This window comes from Prionailurus viverrinus, chromosome B4 (assembly GCF_022837055.1).
Source record: "Prionailurus viverrinus isolate Anna chromosome B4, UM_Priviv_1.0, whole genome shotgun sequence".
In the NCBI taxonomy this organism is placed as follows: Eukaryota; Metazoa; Chordata; class Mammalia; order Carnivora; family Felidae; genus Prionailurus; species Prionailurus viverrinus.
This window is the reverse complement of record NC_062567.1, coordinates 48379833-48400214: the sequence shown is the minus strand read 5'-3', so window position 1 is coordinate 48400214 and position 20382 is coordinate 48379833. Positions and strand designations below refer to the sequence as shown.

The following is a 20382-nucleotide window of genomic DNA, read 5'->3' as shown; positions in this document are numbered from 1 at the left end:
CTTATGAACAGAGCCTGATATATATTACCTTTCTTGGCAACCTACATACAGAAGAAGAAACAATTTTTGTCTTAAACAAATGCTGTGGAAGATGCACACTTTAAAACCAAACATAAAAAGTTATTGTTTACAAAAGAATATTTCTTGTTATAGTGAAAGTCATATTTTGGATTGAGGTATATTGATAGTGATTTCTTTGATTTAGGTACTAGTATGTTTGTTTATCACAGAGAAACAATGTTTTAGAAAATATTACTAACTGAAAACTAGAAGAAAATTAAAGCTTTATAGATATATAACTCAGCAGGAAAATATGACACATTGGGAATACAATTTAAATGTTAACTATTATTTTAGATATAATACTGAAATAGCTGTTTGAAGAATAGTGGATGTTACTGGAGGTATTAAACATCTGTTACATGAAATAGGAAACAATTTTGCAAAATTATGTTTCAAAATATTTAAATGATGACAGTTAGTGATTTGTATTTATATGAATGTGGTATTTGTGTAAACTTTCCAAATGTATAACGTACCACTGAGTATCTTATTAAAATTATGTAATTTTCACTTTTGCCATACTGTTCTCATTTTAATTATTAAATAAAGTTAATGAAGGAACGTGAGCTTAAGGATAGGTTAGATTTTATTTGGAACATGCTACTAATCATTTTCAGGAGAAAATGTTAGTTACTAAGAAGTTTAAAACTATTTTCAAATATTATTATGAAAACTCTCTTTAAATGTTCTCAAATACATAAGTATCTGGTTTAATCTTATATTCTGATAAATGTTGAAAAGTAATTAATGACACAGTTCTTGTATTTTTCTAAAGGCTGTGAATGTTGGTAAGAATATAGATAGGTCTTGTTGGTCTGCAACCTGCATTCAAGTTCTTTTTATTTTTGACTGAAGGAGTTTCGTAAAGTTATTTAATTCTTTTGAACCTATATCATCATCTTCAAAACAAAGATAATAACTAATAGTAAGTAAACAAACATTTTCATGTGGAATAAATGAGATAATCTGCATGAGGGCTTGATTCGTCATAGGCATTCAGAAAATAATAGTTAAATAAATAGTTAATTGAATTTTTTTCCTAATGAAAAAATGTATTGTGGTAGCAGCAAAAAGAGTAACTGCCTCAAGTGAAGACTGTGACTGTGGAAGGAAGTTAAAAGACGGAGAAATGAAGGGGCTAAGTTGGTTAAGTGTCTGACTCTTGGTTTTGGCTGAGGTCATAATCCCAGTGCCATGAATCAGGCTCTGTGCTGGGTGTGGAACCTGCTTAGAATTCTCTCCCCCCGCCCACCCCCCACTCCATCTCTCTGTATGTCTCTCAAAAAAAATATATGAAAAAATGGAGAAGGGACTCAAATGGGGGTCATTGATTAAACAAATTGAATTTTATAGTTTAAACTTTGAACAAAAAAATCATGTTGATAGCTTCAGTGATGGGTTCTTTAAAACTCTTATCTAGATAAAAGAGGATAGAACTCTATCTCATGTAATGAGGCCAGCATTACCTTGTTACTCAAAGCAGATAAAAACATTACAAGAGAAGAAAACTACGGATTAATATTCCTCACAAACATAGATACAAAAATCTTCAATGAAGTATTAGTATATCAAATTCAAAATTATTTAAAAAGGGTAGTATCTTTAGATTTGGATTTGGATTTGGAGTGAGTTTTCTTACTGAAATGAAGGGTCGATATGGTTAACCAGGTTGGCCTGAATTCCTTCCCCTCCTGTCTTGCAAGAGAATGCATTAATACCTCTCAGACATTTGCAGTTGCTTAATGTAAAAATCACTTGTTAAGAAATTTTTAACATCTAAACCATCACTGGATAAGGTCTCTATATAATCAGTGAGAGGAAGGCCAAACAGTCCTTTTATATAATCTCTAATGAAATCTCCCTACTTATTAGGGATGTGGGTTATAAGGGGAAAAGGGGCTGGAGACTGAACCCAGATAGGACTTCAGATGTCAGATGAGTGTAACCTGAATTATCTTATGCCTAAGTTTATTCACTGGCTTGGACTTAACTGTGCTATCCAGTGTTTCCATGGTGTTGGTGAGCACTGAAAGTTCAATAGCTATCCCTAGATTCTTTACGACAGAGTGGCTCAGAATTCAGGAAATTCAAGCTCTTAAGTATGGGTCCTCCAACAGTAGTCATAACAAGAACTCTTTAAACTGTTAAATTAAAATTTCTGAGCACCTAGGGGTGCCTGGGTGGCTCAGTCGGTTGAGCGACCGGCTTTGGCTCAGGTCATGATCTCGCAGTTCCTGAGTTTGAGCCCTGCGTTGGGCTCTGTGCTGACAGCTTGGAGCCTGGAGCTTGCTTCAGATTCTGTGACTCCCTCTCTCTATCTGCTCCTCCCCAGCTTGCACTCTGTCTCTCCCTCTCTCAAAAATAAATAATAAACATTAAAAAAAAATTTAAAATTTCTGAGCACCAGTTTTATATTTTAATTTTAACATAATTAAAATATATATAATATATGCCTCAGATTTCTCAATCTATTCACGTAAAATAGTATAATTTAATATATGCTTTAAAAATTCAGGTCCAAAGTAAAAAAGAAGTATAAAACAAAACAAAAAAAAATACACAGAAACACACACACATCCACATACATTTTCTGGATTGCCTAGTCATACAATTATAAAAATTTTTATAACTTTAGGTACAGAGAAATTATTAAGTATAGAAGAGGTCCTGTTAGCTTAATTTATTGGAAAAGATCCTGATTTACGGATTTTCTAGTAATATATCATATCTCCCCAAAAGGCAAGGTAGCTCATTTCTACTACCTTTTCATATTTCTTTTCCCCATGTCACATATCAAATATTAAAGAAGTCTTCTTTGATTGATTTGTCTTTATTATGGAACATTGATTGTTTTTTCCCTTCTCCCTATTTCTGAAAGTCTTAACAGCTGCTGAACCACACTGTTTTTAACTACCACCAGATTTATTTTAAGGTACCATTTCTCTTGCCTGGTCTTTCCTCATTTCTCTTCACTTTTCTTTCTCTAATATGTTTTTGCCAATAAAACTTCATTTTTCTATCAGATGTTTTAGAATGTATTTACAATTTCCAATTAGCAGACATTAAACATTACAATGATAATGACTTCCAAGTATTTGGTACTACTTTTTTATTGACTTATCATTGACATGCAATATTGTGTTTGTTTCAGGTGTACAATATAGTGATTCAATATTTTTGTACATTACGAGATGATAATTATGACAGGTCTAGTTACCATGTGTAACCATATAAAGTAATTTACAGTGTTATAGACTATATGCCCTATGTTGTACATTATATTCCTATGACTTATATCCCCTTTACCTATTTTCTCTGTCTCCCTACTCCCTCCCCTCTGGCACCGGTTTGTTCTCTGTATTTATGAGTCCATTTCTGTTTTGTTTGTTCATGTTCTGTTTTTTAGATTCCACATGTAAATGAAAGCACACAATATTTTTCTTTCTCTGTCTGACGTATTTCACTTAGCATAATACCTTCCAGGCCCATCTGTGCTGTTTCAAATAGTAAGATTTCATTCTTTTTTATGGCTGAATAATATTACAATGTGTGTAGGTAAAGATAGATATAGATACAGATATAGATATAGATATATAGAAATGGACATATAGATTTAGTATTTACATTTTTTTTCAGAAAAATACCCAGAAGTAAATTGCTGGATCCTATGGTAGTTCTATTTTTTAATTTTTATATTGAGGAAGACTCATACTGTTTTCCATAGTGGCTGCATCCATTTACATCCCCATCAACAGTGTGTGAAGGTTCCCTTTTCTTCTTGTCCTCATCAACACTTGTTATTTTTTGTCTTTTGATAATGGTCATTCTGACAAGCATGAGGTGGCTGCTCATTGTGGTTTTGATTTGCATTTCCCTGATGATGAGTGATGTTGAACATCTTTTCATGTGCCTGTTGGCCATCTGCCTGTCTTCTTATACTGATGGAACTTAGTAGAGATCCCAGAAATAAACCCATGCTTCCTTGCTCAATTAATCTACAACAAAGGAAACAAGAACATACAATGGGGAAAAGACTATTTCTTCAATAAATAGTGTTCAGAAAACTTGACAACTACATGCAAAAATAATGAAAATGGATCATTATCTTATGCCATATACAAAAATAAACTCAAAATGAATTAAAGACTTGATGTGAATCCTAAAACCATAAAACTCCTAGAAGAAAACATAGGCAATAGGCTCTTTGACGTTGGTCTTAGAAATATTTGTTTTGGCTATGTCTCCTCAGACAAGGGCAACAAAAGCTAAAATAAACAAATGGGACTACACCAAACTAAAAACGTTTTGTACAGCAAAGAAAACCATCAAAAAATAAGAAGCAGCCTACTGAATCGGAGAAGATACTTGCAAATGGTACATCTAATAAGGGGTTGATATCTGAAATAGATAAAAAAAAAAACTCGTACAACTCAATCACAAAAAAAGAACAACCTGATTTAAAAATGGGCAGTGGATGTGAATAGCTATTTTTGCAAAATATTTACTTACTTTCTAATTTTAGAGTGTGGCTTTTGGGGTCAGACATGCCTGGGTCTTTCCAAAACACTTATCCATTTATTTAACAAATGTTTCTTGAACCCTTACTATGAACGAAGAACTGTGCTAAATGCTGCAGTCACAGTGGCCTGTGAGCCTTCCATTCCTAATGGAATTTCAGCTGGTGATGCTGAAATTTAATATTAAATAATATTTTAGAGATTGCCTAATTTTTCTAAACCTCAGTTTATACCTCTTTAATGGGGATAATAATATGGATAACAGCGTTGTGCTTGACATTAAATATGATTATGTATGAAAAGTGTTCATTTTATAACCCAGTGAAGAAATGGGCAGAAAACATGAATAGACACTTCTCTAAAGAAGACATCCAGATGGCCAACAGGTACATGAAAAGATGCTCAACGTCGCTCCTCATCAGGGAAATACAAATCAAAACCACACTCAGATATCACTTCACGCCAGTCAGAGTGGCCAAAATGAACAAATCAGGAAACTATAGATGCTGGTGAGGATGTGGAGAAACGGGAACCCTCTTGCACTGTTGGTGGGAATGCAAACTGGTGCATCGACTCTGGAAAACAGTGTGGAGGTTCCTCAAAAAATTAAAAATATACCTACCCTATGACCCAGCAATTACACTGCTAGGAATTTACCCAAGGGATACAGGAGTGCTGATGCATAGGGCCACTTGTACCCCAATGTTTATAGCAGCACTCTCAACAATAGCCAAATTATGGAAAGAGCCTAAATGTCCATCAACTGATGAATGGATAAAGAAATTGTGGTTTATACACACAATGGAGTACTACGTGGCAGTGAGAAAGAATGAAATATGGCCCTTTGTAGCAACATGGATGGAACTGGAGAGTGTGATGCTAAGTGAAATAAGCCATACAGAGAAAGACAGATACCACATGGTTTCACTGTTATGTGGATCCTGAGAAACTTAACAGAAACCCATGGGGGAGGGGAAGGAAAAAAAAAAGAGGTTAGGGTGGAAGAGAGCCAAAGCATAAGAGACTCTTAAAAACTGAGAATAAGCTAAGGGTTGATGGGGGGTGGGAGGGAGGGGAGAGTGGGTGATGGGTATAAGGAGGACACCTTTTGGGATGAGCACTGGGTTTTGAATGGAAACCAATTTGACATTAAACTTCATATATTGAAAAAAAACATAAAAAATAAAATAAGCACAGAGGGGAAAAAAGTGTTCATTTTAGTTTTTACTATATTAAGCACTCCATGAATTATGATTATTAATTTATTATTATTGCTATTAATGTTTTATTGTGCTTATATATACATATTTCTAAACCTCATGACTATTTTAAAAGTAAGTATTGAAATCCTTTATTTACAGATAAGGTGACCAAAGCTGAGATAAGTTGTCTTACCCAGGATTATGGTCATCATGTTAGCACAGATTACTGAACAAGCATGACCCATCAGGTGGGACCTGCAGGCACTAACCTAGTAGCACTCTGTCCCTGCAAAGACACAGGCTCTTTCCTCTGTCTTCAGAACTCAGATCTGATGTTACCTCACCCAGGAAGCCTTCCCAAATCTTAGGTAAAATAAATTTCTTTTTATTCTCTAGTAATTCTACAAATTGATCAATTATTATATCCCTTTAAATCTTCAGACTTTATTACTTTACTTGCCTTCTTTACTTGGGCAGGAGCTTTTTACAACCCTAGTCTAACTCTGTATCCCAGGACCTTTCACAATGCCTGGTAGGGAATAGTTTCTTAATAAATGTTTGTTGAATTGAATTGAAAATAACTATGACATTTATATCTGTAACACTTTACATATTGAATAAAAGACATTATGTATCTTCGTCTTCATGATAAACAGCAAGTCCTCTCTCACATTTTAGATAGCTATCCTTTTTTCTCTACGTTATGTACTTGAGGATATCTTGGTTTATTCATAAGTATCTGCATCTGATAACTCGAAATCCTGACATTTCTTTTTTCCAATATCCTCCCACTCGATCTTTCTGCCTGGTTGAAATTAATAAATCAACCTGTTATCAGTCTTGTTAAGAACTGATAACTAAAGCAAGAAACTTGTAATTTCATCGTGTTGTGCCTTCAATATCTAGTCCATCCATCAAAATAACTTAAACTCCGTGTTGTGAATTTACTTCATGATACACAATGGGGATTGCATGATGCTCATTTACAGTAGAGATGTTAATTCCTTATGTTTATTGTATACCAGATCGTGTATAGAACATTACAGAGCAACAACTATATATATTGCCCCAACTTTAACAGAATGATCTATTTTTCCATCAGTAACAAAATATCTATGATATTTTGGTCATATGAAGCTATTTTGAGTTCAGGGCCAATTTAGTTTCTGAAAAGTACAGGTTTCAAATTTTAGACTACTTTTCCTTCTACTCCTTTACAAACAAATCGCTATTAAGGTAATAATTTTTTTGACAAAAGGGATTTTCCACCTCCCTTTTCAATCTTCAATATAATTATGATTCATCTTAGAACTAAAAGAAATAACCTTTCCCTTATTTTGCATCTGATTGGCTTTAAATGTAGGAGGTGGTATAAAAATATTTTGAATGAAAATTCTATGTATAATACCACTTGAATTTATTTTATGTTACAAAATTAAAACATCACTTAAATATATAGATGCATAATTAATGGAGAAATCATCACACATAAGAAACACAAGACAGTTTTACACACTTTAGTATGAGGGAATATACTTATATACAGTAGACAAGAAGGGATATATCATTTGCAGCAATAATTACTTCACACAGGGCAACCAGTATAATTTTCCTTTATCTCTCATTACTTTTTACTATTTAGTGCTAAGCAAGTCTACCAGGCAAGTAGTAAGTAGAGAGCCCTTAAATTTCTCCTATTAAAACTTTCTTGGGTGCCTGGATGACTCAGTTGGTTAAGCAGCTGGCTCTTGATTTTGGCTCAGGTCATGATCTCACGGTTCAGGTTCATGAAATTGAGGCCTAGAGTGGGCTATGTGCTGACAGCATAGAGCCTGCTTAGGAATCTCTCTCTCCTCTCTCTGCCCCTCTCCAACTCACATGCACTTGGGCACACTCTCTTTCTCTCTCTCTCTCTCTCTCTCTCTCTCTCTCTCTCTCTCAAAACCAAATACGCTTTATTTTTTATAACGTTTATTTTTGAGAGAGAGAGAGAGAGAGAGAGAGAGAACATGAGCAGGGGAGGGGCAGAGAGAAAGGGAGACACAGAATCCGAAGCAGGCTCCAGGCTCTGAGCTGTCATCACAGAGCCTGTTGTGGGGCTCAAACCCACAAACCGCAAAATCATGACCTGAGCCAAAGTCGGAAGCTTAACCAAGTCACCCAGGCATCCCCAAATAAACTTAAAAAACAAAACAAAACAAAACAAAAACCTTTCTTAAATTTTTTTCCTTATTATAAAGAAAACCACTCTATGTACTTATTTTTCCCTTCTCTATTTGTAATATATTTTATTTGTACCATCATTTTTTTCTTTATCTATATTACTAGAGGTTTCACATAATTGTGTTTTTTTAATTTTTTAAAAAATCTTTTCTCATGCTTTTCAAAGTTTATTTATACTATTTGTTTTTGATATTCTTTCTTCTACTTTCTTAAGACAAGGTCTCTGTTCTCTTCCAAGCTTCTTGAATTGACTGCTTAACAATTGGTTCAAAGTTTCTTATTAAATGAATGCATTTGAGGTTGTAAAATTTCCACTAAAAACTATTTAGCTGCATTCTATATTCACTGACAGGGCTATTTATGTTGTCTACAATTCTTATGATTTTGGAACCTATTATCATTTCTCTTTATGAGAATGATTGTGGAATATATATACATTTGAGTTTTCAAACCCACAAGACTTGGATGTCTTTTCAGTTCTGTACCACTACATAATCACATTATGGTGAGAGTAAATAGTCTATATGGTGTGATTTTTTTTAGTTTTATTGATAATTCTTTCAAGAGTGGCCCATGAAAATTATAAAGAAAATGTTGCATCTATGCGTAAAAAAGCAAATAGTACCTATTGTTAGATATAGGTTCCATTTGTATATGTTCAATAGAGTAACTGTTAATTTAAAGCTTCTGTAACCTTACTTAATGAACTACTGTTTATAACTTTTTCATAGACATGCATGAAAACTTCCTTGAATGATCAAGTTTTATGAACTATTCTTGGAATTATATCCGTTTTTGCTTTATATATTTCAAAGCTATGTTTGTTTTTTCTTAGAAAGTTATCATTGCTATTATCTTTGTATTTTTGTGATATGTAAAATATGAGGCAGCATAAAGAATAAATTTTCAGTGGCAGCAAAGATTTATTTCTTTCCCATACAAAAATCCTTTATGGACCTAGTGGATTCCTTGGGGAAATTGTCATCTGTAAGATAACTCAGCAACCCCAGGTGATGTGGACTCCGCATGGAAAGTCCACTTTGCAAAAGTGTGGTATCCAATATGGTAGGACTCATATTAATTACTGAACATTTGATATGTGGCTCTCAACAGAGATATGCTATAAGTATAAAATACTCTGAATTTCAATGAAAAAATGTAAAACATTTTATTACTAATTTTTATATTGATTACATGCTGAAATGGCATTATGCTGGATATATTTGGGTTAAATAAAATGTTATTAATATTAGTTTTATTGGTTTCATTTTTTTTAAATTAGTTAAAGGAAAATTTATAACTACCTATGTGAGTCACATATATTTCTGTTGGAATGCTCTGATCAAGAACAGATAGCCTCAGTCTTTTTGGCAGTAGAAGAGCCAGATTGGGGAATCATGCATGTGCTCTCCACTCTCTCAGCTCCTAAGGGACACACCTCTTTTCTGCTCTCATTTCATTACCTAGAATTACTCACATAGGACCACCTCACTGCAAAGGAAATGAAAAGTGCAAGTTTCCATGTGTCTAGAAGGACAAGGTAACAAGATATCTGTGAGTACTAGTAAGCCTAACACAATTTTTATTAAATTATGCCTTTTGTTGTTATATACTCTGTCCATCTGCTTCTCTGCCTTTTACCTTAAATTCAAGTTTATTTCCTTTTATATTTAATGTATCAGTTTTCCAAATACATCTGTTTTAATGTTATTACGTTGGCTGTATTTTGGAAAGTATTTTTTTGAAAACTTTTTGCTTAATATTTTCTCATCTTTTTATCTTTCAAATTTTTTATAAGGTATATAGCTTTACCATACATCTTGAGAGCAGATGAAGCATGTTATGTTTTAATTTCCTTATTTAAATGGATGGATATAACTAGCTTATGTTTATCATGATTCTGTATACTGTGGGATTTATTTTGTGTTTTTTATTTACCAGTTTTTTGTTATCTTTTATTTTTATTTATTTTTTTTCAACGTTTATTTATTTTTTGGGACAGAGAGAGACAGAGCATGAACGGGGGAGGGGCAGAGAGAGAGGGAGACACAGAATCCGAAGCAGGCTCCAGGCTCTGAGCCATCAGCCCAGAGCCCGATGCGGGGCTCGAACTCACAGACCTCGAGATCGTGACCTGGCTGAAGTCGGACGCCTAACCGACTGTGCCACCCAGGCGCCCCTGTTATCTTTTATTTTTAATACCTTACTCCCTTTTGTTTTATGCACCTGCGTGGACAGATAATGTAATCTCTATCTCTTCCTCATGCTTCTGTTGCTTTAGAAGCAATAGAGTATATAACTGTTCTTAAATATGTAATATATATCCTTAACTATTTTTTCTAACACAATGTAAAATTATGCAACAATATTATCTCTTCAAAAGACAAAAAGTTCATTGTCTTAACCACTCTCTGAACAATCTCTCTCTTGCTACTATTGATTTATAATCTTTGTCATGTTTTTCACTCACCAATTAGCTACCATATGGCTCACAAATCAATAGCTAATTCAATCCACCATTTTTCATCATATGTTTTATACAACCACTCCTCATATCTGGGCTCAATTTTCTTCCTATTTAAGTATCTATTTTAATAACCCTTTTAGTGTGTATCTGTGTGAACTCTCATTCTTTTTATCTGAAGTTATCTAAATTATACTGGTATTTTTACTTTAAATATTTTTAAATTTATATATTTTTTAAGTAAGCTCTACACCCAGTGTGGGGCTTGAACTTGTGGTCCTGAGATCAAGAGTTGCATACCCTACCAACTGAGCCAGCCAGGTGCCCCACTGGTACTGTTAAACAATAATGCAGCTGGAAATAGAAATTTCGGTTGAATGTTATTTTCCTTCAGCACATCATACCGATGTCATTTGGCATTTATTATTGTTGATAGTAAGTATATTGTGAGTCTAATTGTCTGATTTTTTGTTTGTGATCTGACTTTCCTCTCCATTTGCATTTATAATTGTTTACCTTTATTCTTGTTAATTTGTAGTTTCGATGTAATATAACTCGGTAAGAACTTATTTTATTTATCTTACCTGGAACTCAGAATGCAAATTGTTTCTCAGGACTCAAGCCTTTCTTTTCTTAAGTGGTTTTCTATGATTCACCCATGTTTTTTGGATTCCTATTGGAGGTGGTGAAGCCTCTCAGTTTGTTCTTCAAGTCTCCTAATACTCTTTTGTACTTATTATGTCTAATTGTCTCTCAATATTGGATTCCACGGAACTTCATTACTTGCACTTCATTACTTTGACCATGTTCAGCTCTCCTCCATTAGACATTTTTCTTCTAGAGATGGCATTTTTTCTTGTCAAATTTTCAGTTTAGTTACTTTTTCATACCTCTTTTTTTTGTATCATTTATGCCTTTTCAACTTTGGAGAAGATTACCTAGTGATGCAATTCCTTTATTTAGCTTTCTAAAGACTCCAGACATTAAACATAATCTTTTCAAAAACTTAAGGTATTTATATTTCATCTGGAGTGAATACAGCTTCCAACTGCTGACATTTTAGGCTATCATTATCAGGCTTTGACTACTGTGATTCTTCAACCTGCTATTTTGTTTAATAAATTATCATGAAATTTTTACATGTCATTAAATATTCTTCTAGGTTTACATTGTTAATATAAATACTATCATAATCTTAGCTCTAACATGTTTAGAAATTTTTGTTGATATAGAGTCAAAATGCACACTTTTACCCATAAAATGTTACAGATAATTTGATTATTTTGTTGATTCATAGAATTGAAAGAGTCTGAACATATTTAGAAATAAATATTTTATTAAGTATATTTTCAACTTGCCTAGAAAATTGTTATTTTCCCTGCTGTATTACAGATTTTATAGGAAACAAGTAAAAACCTGGTGTTAGTAAGCATTAACAAAACAAAGGATCTTCCTAGAATATCACGGATAACTCTAGAGAATTTTCCATTTAATAGCTGAACCCATATTGCTATCAGAGGAACCAATTTAAGGATAAAGATGCCGTGGTGGAGTTAAGTTAGTTAAATTGTATCTGAATGCATAGCAATCTGACTTGCAATATCAGATATAATACACAGGTTTTACATTTTGCTTGGCCTCCTCAGCATTAGTCCATTGGTCTTTATCTTTTACAGCTATTATTTTCTCCTACTTCTTTCGTCTAGACATATAAAGCTAAAACAGATATATTTGAAATAAATGAAAGAGTTAAGCTCAGTAATCTAAGAATCCAACTCCTGAAGTTGCAAAAATACACACCAGCATATAATTAAAGAAAACTGGAGGGAGATGATAAAAATGAGAGGATAAACTAGTAAAACTAGGGGAGTAAATTAAATTAGTCCTGAATAAAATTAAGGAAATAGCGAATTAACATATACTAGTGTGTGTCAAATAAGACAAATGTTGGTTCAAAGAAAAGCTTTGAAAGAATAAACCTCTAGTTAAAGTGATCAAAAAAGAGAGAAAAAAATTTAATACCAAAAGGGTGAAAGGAGATATCACCATAGATAGTTCATATATCAAAAGGTATTAAGAGAACTTTATAAACAAGTTTAATCTAAATATTTGAAAATTTAGATGAATGCACACATTTCTTTATATAAAGAACTTACAAAACACAAGAAGAGATGAGAAAATTTCAATCATTTAAAAACTATGAATAAAATTAAACCATAATTTAAGGTCTTCAAATACAATAAACTCCAGTCTTTCCCAGTGAATTTCACTGAAAATTTAAGGGAGGAAAACTTCCCATAGAATAGAAAAAGAGGGAAAGTTTTTTCCTGTTTTGGTTATTTGTTTTGTTTTATTTTTTGTTTGTTTATTTGTTTGTTTTTTAAGAAAGAAATGTTTTAAGTCATTAGTGAAGGTGGCATTTTGTATCAAGCAAAGTTTGATACAAAAACCTGACAAGGACTTTTCAAGAAAGGATCATTACATGCCAATTTTACTTAAGAATATAAATGCAAATATCCTAGAAAAAAATACGAAAAAGCCAATCAAGCCATGTATAAAAAAGTATAATGTGTCATGAGAATTGTGTTGAGAATTCAAGGATATTCTTTTTACATTCTTTGGCCAAATAATGTAATTCACTGCATTAGTAGAATAAAGAAGAAACTCATTTAATTAGCTCAGTAAATGCAGAGAAAGCATTTGAAGAAATTCAATATATATTAGTGATAAAACTTTAGTAAAGTAGGATCAGAGAGAAACTTCCTTAATATAAAGTGTCTGCACTGCCAACCTCACATTTAGTGATGACACATTGGTAGATTTCTCTCTAACCTGGATGGATGAAGGATACATCATTTCCATTGAACATTGTACTGAGTGGCCTGGCAGGAGATGAAGCAAAAAGAAACAAAAGCAAAAACAAACAAAAAAAGGATTGAAAAATAATTATAAGATTGAACAAAAATAATATTGTCAATATTTGGAAACAAATGTGCCTTTGTGTATAGACTGTAAAGAGGACTCTTATAATTGATAAGAAGCATAACAAAGTTTTTGATACCAAGCAATATAAAACTTCAACTATATGTTTTCATATTCCAGCAAGCATCACGTAGTTAGAAAATCCAAGTTATTAGAGATAACGTTGCAGTGCTGAAAAATGCAACTCCTTCTGTTATCCAAATAGTAAAAGATGCATTAGAAATGCTCTGAGAAGCAAAGAATGATTCCAACTCAACCTACAAGCAATTCAATGTTTGTTGAAAAAGCCCTTTATCGTAAAATCTCTGAATGGATCAAGGTGGTCCTAGCAAATGTTTTCATTGCAGAAGGTGGCTCAGAACAAAAAGACTAAAACTTTGGCTCCCCCAAGAAAGCTAGATAACTTTAGACAGAGCCTTATCTTGAAAATACTTATAGGTGTTGCTATTGGCACATTTGCAACATTTAGTTAATTAGAATAAAATTGACAAAAGACCAATAAATTGTTTCAGAGCAACATACTGTCAAAGTGCAACCAACCTGAATTAAGAGTGAGGCTCTTCAAGGTGTGTAACGACTTGAGATTTCCTAAATTTCTATTGGCAAGAAGTGGCTGAGGAGAAAAAAAGAAAAAGAAAGGAATATGCAGAGGGTGAAGTCAAAAGAACAAGGATTGGGGGGCACTTCCTGGTAAGCAAGCATAATAGATTCTAAGGAACATTCTTTATCATCCAGATAAGCCCTCTTGGCAAAATTTGCCAGCAGGAACTCACAGTTGCTATGAATCAGTGACTGCTATGTGCCTCCCTTTCTTCTTTCTGAATGGGAGGGTTTGTTGTGATTATTATAACTGTACTTCTGAGGTTGTTACGTCACCTTATGTACTTAAGGCTGGTAACTCAAATGTAGCTACACACTTTCACATGATCTGTTCTCACATTTTTTTCTTTGGAATTTATGTGAGTGTTATCAGTGTGGGCCAAGTCAGGAAAGCAGATACCACTCTGTATTTCCAAGAAATATTGGGTTTTTTTTTTGTTTTTTAAATTTTTTTTTCAATGTTTATTTATTTTTGGGACAGAGAGAGACAGAGCATGAACGGGGGAGGGGCAGAGAGAGAGGGAGACACAGAATCCGAAGCAGGCTCCAGGCTCTGAGCCATCAGCCCAGAGCCTGAGGCGGGGCTCGAACTCACAGACCGCGAGATCGTGACCTGGCTGAAGTCGGACGCTTAACCGACTGCGCCACCCAGGCGCCCCAGAAATATTGGTTTTAATACAGGAAGTTGGAGGTTTACACATCTGTTGAAATGGTCTGGGGAGTAAAGGTCAGGAAAATCCTGCTAGAGGTTACAAAAATTACATTGCAGTCAATGACCTCAGCTGCCTACAATCCTCAAATGGGTAATTTGCAGAAGCTCACTTAGGTGTTATCAACTTGAATGATATCAGGAAAAGCTGCTCGTCCCAGGTGCCTGTAGCATGGAGGTGGAGGATTTATAGGAATTCATTTCGGAAGTCGTTGCAAACCTCCTATGTGCTGCCTGCCTGTGTCCCTGTTGGCAAATGCCATTGGAAAATAAGGGCTTCTCTTTTTCTTCTGTCTTTGAGATCTCAAATGAGAGCCTCTCATTGTTAGATCTTAACCTAAGACCACACTGGAAAGGGATTCTCCTATGATTTAGAGGAGAATGTAAGGGGTGAAAAGGATGTACGGTTGGCAACAGACAATCTGATAAATGAGCAAAACCTAAAATCTGATGTAGACGGAAGACATGTATGATTAGAGTGTGTTGCTAGTGCAAATTCTTAGCTTTTGACACTTATCAATATCAGCTTGAAATAAGTCATCTGTTTAGCATAATTAGAAACCATCAGTGCAATCTCTTTTAATATCAAGGTATTTTAAGTTGTTTTGACATATAACCATTCCACAATTTGTTATCAAGGTCAGCCAAGGGAAATTCAAGTAGTGAAACTCCACGAGAAAAAAAAAATGTTGTGTGTAAACATAACAGATGAGCCACAATAACTTTAGGTCAAGAATTATAAAAGCGAAACTTCAATGTTTGCCAAAGCTCTGGTTGATGCATTATTCATATTACTATTTAAAATGTCTAAGAGATTTTTAAAATATTAATTTGGAAAATCACTCTTTAATGTGATTTCAACAGTTATGTATTCTTGAAATCTCATCTTTGCTTTTAAAACCGTAAAAAAAAAAAAACTTCAATTTTTGCTTTAGAAAACTGAAAAATATTCATACTATTGAACCAGTCTTGTTCTTATAGAGTAATGTCACCATCTTGTGGTGTTTTAAGATATTGCTGCTAAAGGTATTAAAGGTTATTTTTATATCTATTAATAATATAATACTACTTTTTTAGTACTTGTCTCTCAGTAAGACATGTGTTTAGCCAATGAATAAGCAGTTTTGTCTCAATCTTTAAAAAAAAAGATGTTTAAAATTTTTAATAAATAAATGTTTATTTTTGAGAGAGACACAGAGTGTGAGCAGGAGAGGGTCAGAGAGAGAGGGAGACACAGAATCTGAAGCGGGGTCCAGGCTCTGAGCTGTCAGCACAGAGCTGGACGCAGGGCTTGAACTCACCAACGGTAAGATCGGACCTGAGCCGATCGGACACTTAAGGGACTGAGCCATCCAGGCACCCCTTGTTTCAATCTTAATATAAATATCTGCTTCAAAACAGATTTAAAAATTATTTTCTGTTTAGAAAAATGCCTATTACATGGAAGCCTTTTAGTAAATTTAATAACCACCTAAAATGTAAGTTACATAAAAGAATAGTCTTGTTCATGGATCAGTCTCCCAGGCCTGCAAAGCAGTACTGGGCAAGGTTGGCCCAACAAATGCCTGATGAATCATTGAATGCAAATATCAATGAATGGATGCTTTCTATTGTAAACATTTTAAGACAAATTAGCTTCAGAATTTTCCTAGTTTTCTAACAGACCATGCAAATCAAAACTTGTTTTTGTTTCAAAGAACCAGATCAGTACAGAGATTTTAGTACTGAGAGATTTTAGTGTTTTTGTTTTGCTTTGTTTTGTTTTATCAAAGCTTTGCAAAGTGACTTAGTTCAGTTATATATTGATAACTCGATTTGGTTTTAAATAATTACATGAGAAAGATATGCAGGTATGTTACTGAATTATTTTCGCTCATTGTGAGGGATAAAATGTAGTGGAAAGAGCGCAGCCTTTGGAGTCAAGCAGAACAATGTCCACTCCTGGCTTTGCTGGCAGTGTGATTTGGGGAAACTAAACTTTCTGAGTTTTGATTTTTGTCTACTGATGTTGGAGGTAATGATAACCTTTTTTGTAGTATATAGGTAAACTAGAAATGTGACTTTGTATTAATTTGAATGTGTGATTATTCAAAACTAACAGATTGCCTCCTCCAGGTGAATCAGTCACCATTTATGAGTGATATATTTTGTCAGGTATCATGCTAGGCTTAATTGAGGAAAGTATACACACAGAGATGTTTTCTTAATACTTGTTGAAAAAAAATTTAGAAACAGCTAATTAATATTATTTATTCTGGGTTGAAATTCCAGTTAAATTCAAGCCCTGACATATATTTAAATAAGTTTCAACTAATACAATTTTGGGAACCTTGTTATATAAGCAATTAGTTAATTTTAGGATCATATTTTAGAAACAAAATGTTATTATTTTTAAGAAAGTACAATTTATTTTCATTCAAAGTACATTTCTTTACAAAAATTATGTCATCTTCACTCCAAATAAGCAAAATTCATAACATAATAACGTCCCTGTTTTTTTTTGTTTTTTTGTTTTTTTTTTTTTTTTTTTTGTCAGCCATCATTCTTTGTAAATGCTCCAAGTTGGGGTAAAAATTCCCTGGCCCTGTATGAATGCTTTGGTTGGTCTCCTGTTTTTCCTGCTTGCTTACAGGTAAGTCTTTCAAGACATTTTAATTTTCTTTATTTCTTACTTTTTTTTTAATTTAAATTTTAGTTGACATACAGTACAATATTGGTTTCAGGCATAGAATTAATTCAGTGATTCATCACTCACAACACCCAGTGCTCTTCACAGGTGTCCTCCTTAGTACCTACCACCCATCGAGCCCATCTCCTACCCCCTCCCTCCCTCAACCTATAGCTTGTTCTATATCATTAAGAGTCTTTTGGGGTTTGTTTCCCTCCTCTTCTCTCCCTACCCCATATGTTCATCTCTTTTCTTTATTAAATTACACATATGGATGAAATCATATGGTACTTGTCTTTCTCTGATTGGCCATTATTGCTTAGCATAATACGTTCTAGCTCCACCCACATCATTGCAAATGGCAAGATTTCATTCTTTTTGATGGCTGACTAATATTCCATTCTGTATATATACTACTTCTTCTTTATACATTCATCAATCGATGGACTTTTGGGTTCTCTTGTAGTTTGGTTATTGTTGATAATGTTGCTATAAACATTGGGGTGTACGTACCCTTTGAATCTGTACTTTTGTATCGTTTGGGTAAATACCATCATGTAACTGCTTGATCATAGAGTAGTTCTATTTTTAGTTTCTTGAGGAACCTCCATACTGTTCTCCAGAGTGGCTGCACCAGTTTGCATTCCCAAGACATTTTAATCTTCAAATACTGTCTTAATTTAGTATTTGGAATTTCAAGCTCTTTACAAAAATAAAAACATCAAACTTGACTTGAGATTTGCCCTTCTTGCCTCAGAGTTATCCCAGACTTTCCACAGCTGGCTTAAATTTTGCCTTCTATTATAGTCCAGGTAAGAGGGAGGGAGAAGATTTAAGGTAATTGGATAATCTCTATTTGTGGGTCCTTTCCAGCTTACCACCCCTGGCAGCTGGTTAAAACTGACTGTCTCTGGGAGTCTTTGGCAGATTTTGCCGTCTTTCCCTCCTGATGTTCCCCGATGGATAACCGTTTATGACTCCCAGAATATCAGCAATTATACCTCCAGGTTCTTTGTGGTCCCCAGTTATATGCAACTCTCATCTCTAGAAAACATTTGTGCAAGTCATGTCTGAAAACCCTGAGTGCACCCAACTCTTGATTTTAGCTCAGGTCATAATCCTGGCATCGTGGGATCAAGCCCCATACTGGGCTCTGTGCTGAGCCTGGAGCCTGCTTAAGATTCTCGCTCTCTCTGCCTCTCTCTCTTTCTCTCCCATCTGCCCCTCTCCTCTGCTCACATGCTTTCTCTCTTTCTAAAATAAAGAGGTTAAAAATTAAGAAAAAAACCAAAAACAAAACTCTGACTGCAAACCTATCTCAAGGCAGATCCTTAGATCTGCCCCAAAACAATCTATCAGCTTTTTCCTTGGTCTCTATATTTTCCATATAGGGGTCATATCCCAGTTCAAAGGTGACTTTGACTTTATCAGACATTAGCCAGATCTCAGTCTCCCATGTCTGCAAATCTCAGGGAACTTATTTCTAACTAAGACATACCAGGGAAGCCTCCTATGGCTTAAAGGGAGAGAGGCCTCATGTCTCCACTTGACAAGGGAGAAGGCTCAGAAGGAAGCAAAAGCCCCTATCAAAGAAAATTTCCTTGTGATTCTTCCACTTAGTTATTTTATATTCTCGAAGTTGGTGAGGGGAATCAAGAAATCTAGAAACAGTTCTGATAATTATATTTTGGAAGATTATATTTTGAATTGACAATTTACATTAGAATTTCATATCTATTACAGCTTAGGCTTCAGTGTAAAATTATATACATATTTATATACTCATTTGTACATCTGATCTAAAATTTCACACTATGTTGTAGGAAAGTCAGAGCCTGGTAAGCAAAGAACTGCTTCAATATTATTAATATGTCCAAGATCTAGGGAAAACTAAATCCAGGGGAGACAATTAATTTTTAGCATTATCATTTTGTCATAGTTATTTTTCAGTATCAGCATATATGCAATTGAGGTTTGATTTTAAGTTAAGTGATTTCACACACTATGTTACAGGTGTCTTACATATGAAAAATCACTTCTGTCCATTTGAAAGAAGAGATCTATTACAAAAGATCATCAAAGGCCAAGTAGAGAAAACATACTTGATGTTTATAAGAGACTATCAATGGCGTAAGTAGACATTTAATGATGTGTGAATCAGGTAGCTGGAATGAGAAAATTCTGTGTGAAATGTAATGATATAAATTAAATTACAGAATAAAAATAAAAGAGCTTAATCAGGAACATTTATAAGTACAATGAGTCATTAAACTGCCAAGTGTCCGAGAGAGCCAAGGCTGCAAAGACATCATTTGCCCTTTTATAGAATTCTCTAGGGACAGATCTTATTGAAGAGATTTTAGAAGGAAAAAGAATCAATAGACTTAAAATTCTGAAGTGATTATTAGGCTGGATTAATATGGTTGTCTTTTTAAGAATTTAAGGCAATAGATAAGGCAACTTAATTAAATGATCACAAGCTTTCACAATAATAAATATTAACACATTCTGAAACCAACTTTACTGTCATCATAGAACTCTCTCTCTCTCTCTCTCTCTCTCTCTTTTCTGTGACTCTTCCATACTTATCTGAATATAATTTAAGGCAGCTTGATGATAGGACTAAATTTTCACTAAATTTCTTCCATGTGTATTTTTATGATAATTACACCCAAATATTAAGTTAAAAGGAAGTTGGGTAGTAGGAAATTTGGGGCTGGAATAGACCATGTTAGGCAAAATCTACTTATTTCAACAAAACCAAACCAACTATCTTGTATTTCCTATTAATGTAAGAGGCCCTAAAATTTATACATAATATTCATGTGGCATTACTATGAAAACTGAAATGCAGAATCAAGGTAAAACAATCAGCATATTTAGTGGTATAAGTGAGTTTTGATTAGTCAGAGGGCAGCTTTCTTTGAGCTCTTGCAAATGAAAGCTGAACACTA

The 20382-nt window shown here is 33.9% G+C and overlaps 1 long non-coding RNA gene across 1 annotated transcript in view; it reads left to right on the top strand.

The window, feature by feature from the left end:
* LOC125171121 (uncharacterized) overlaps positions 1–19558 on the top strand; it is a 90621-nt gene extending 71063 nt beyond the window's left edge. Inside the window, exons 2-5 of the long non-coding RNA XR_007154197.1 lie at positions 5942–6150; positions 9473–9559; positions 17297–17392; positions 19442–19558. This is a non-coding gene — a long non-coding RNA (uncharacterized LOC125171121). The remainder of the gene's footprint in view (positions 1–5941; positions 6151–9472; positions 9560–17296; positions 17393–19441) is intronic.
* The last annotated feature ends 824 nt before the right edge of the window (positions 19559–20382 follow it).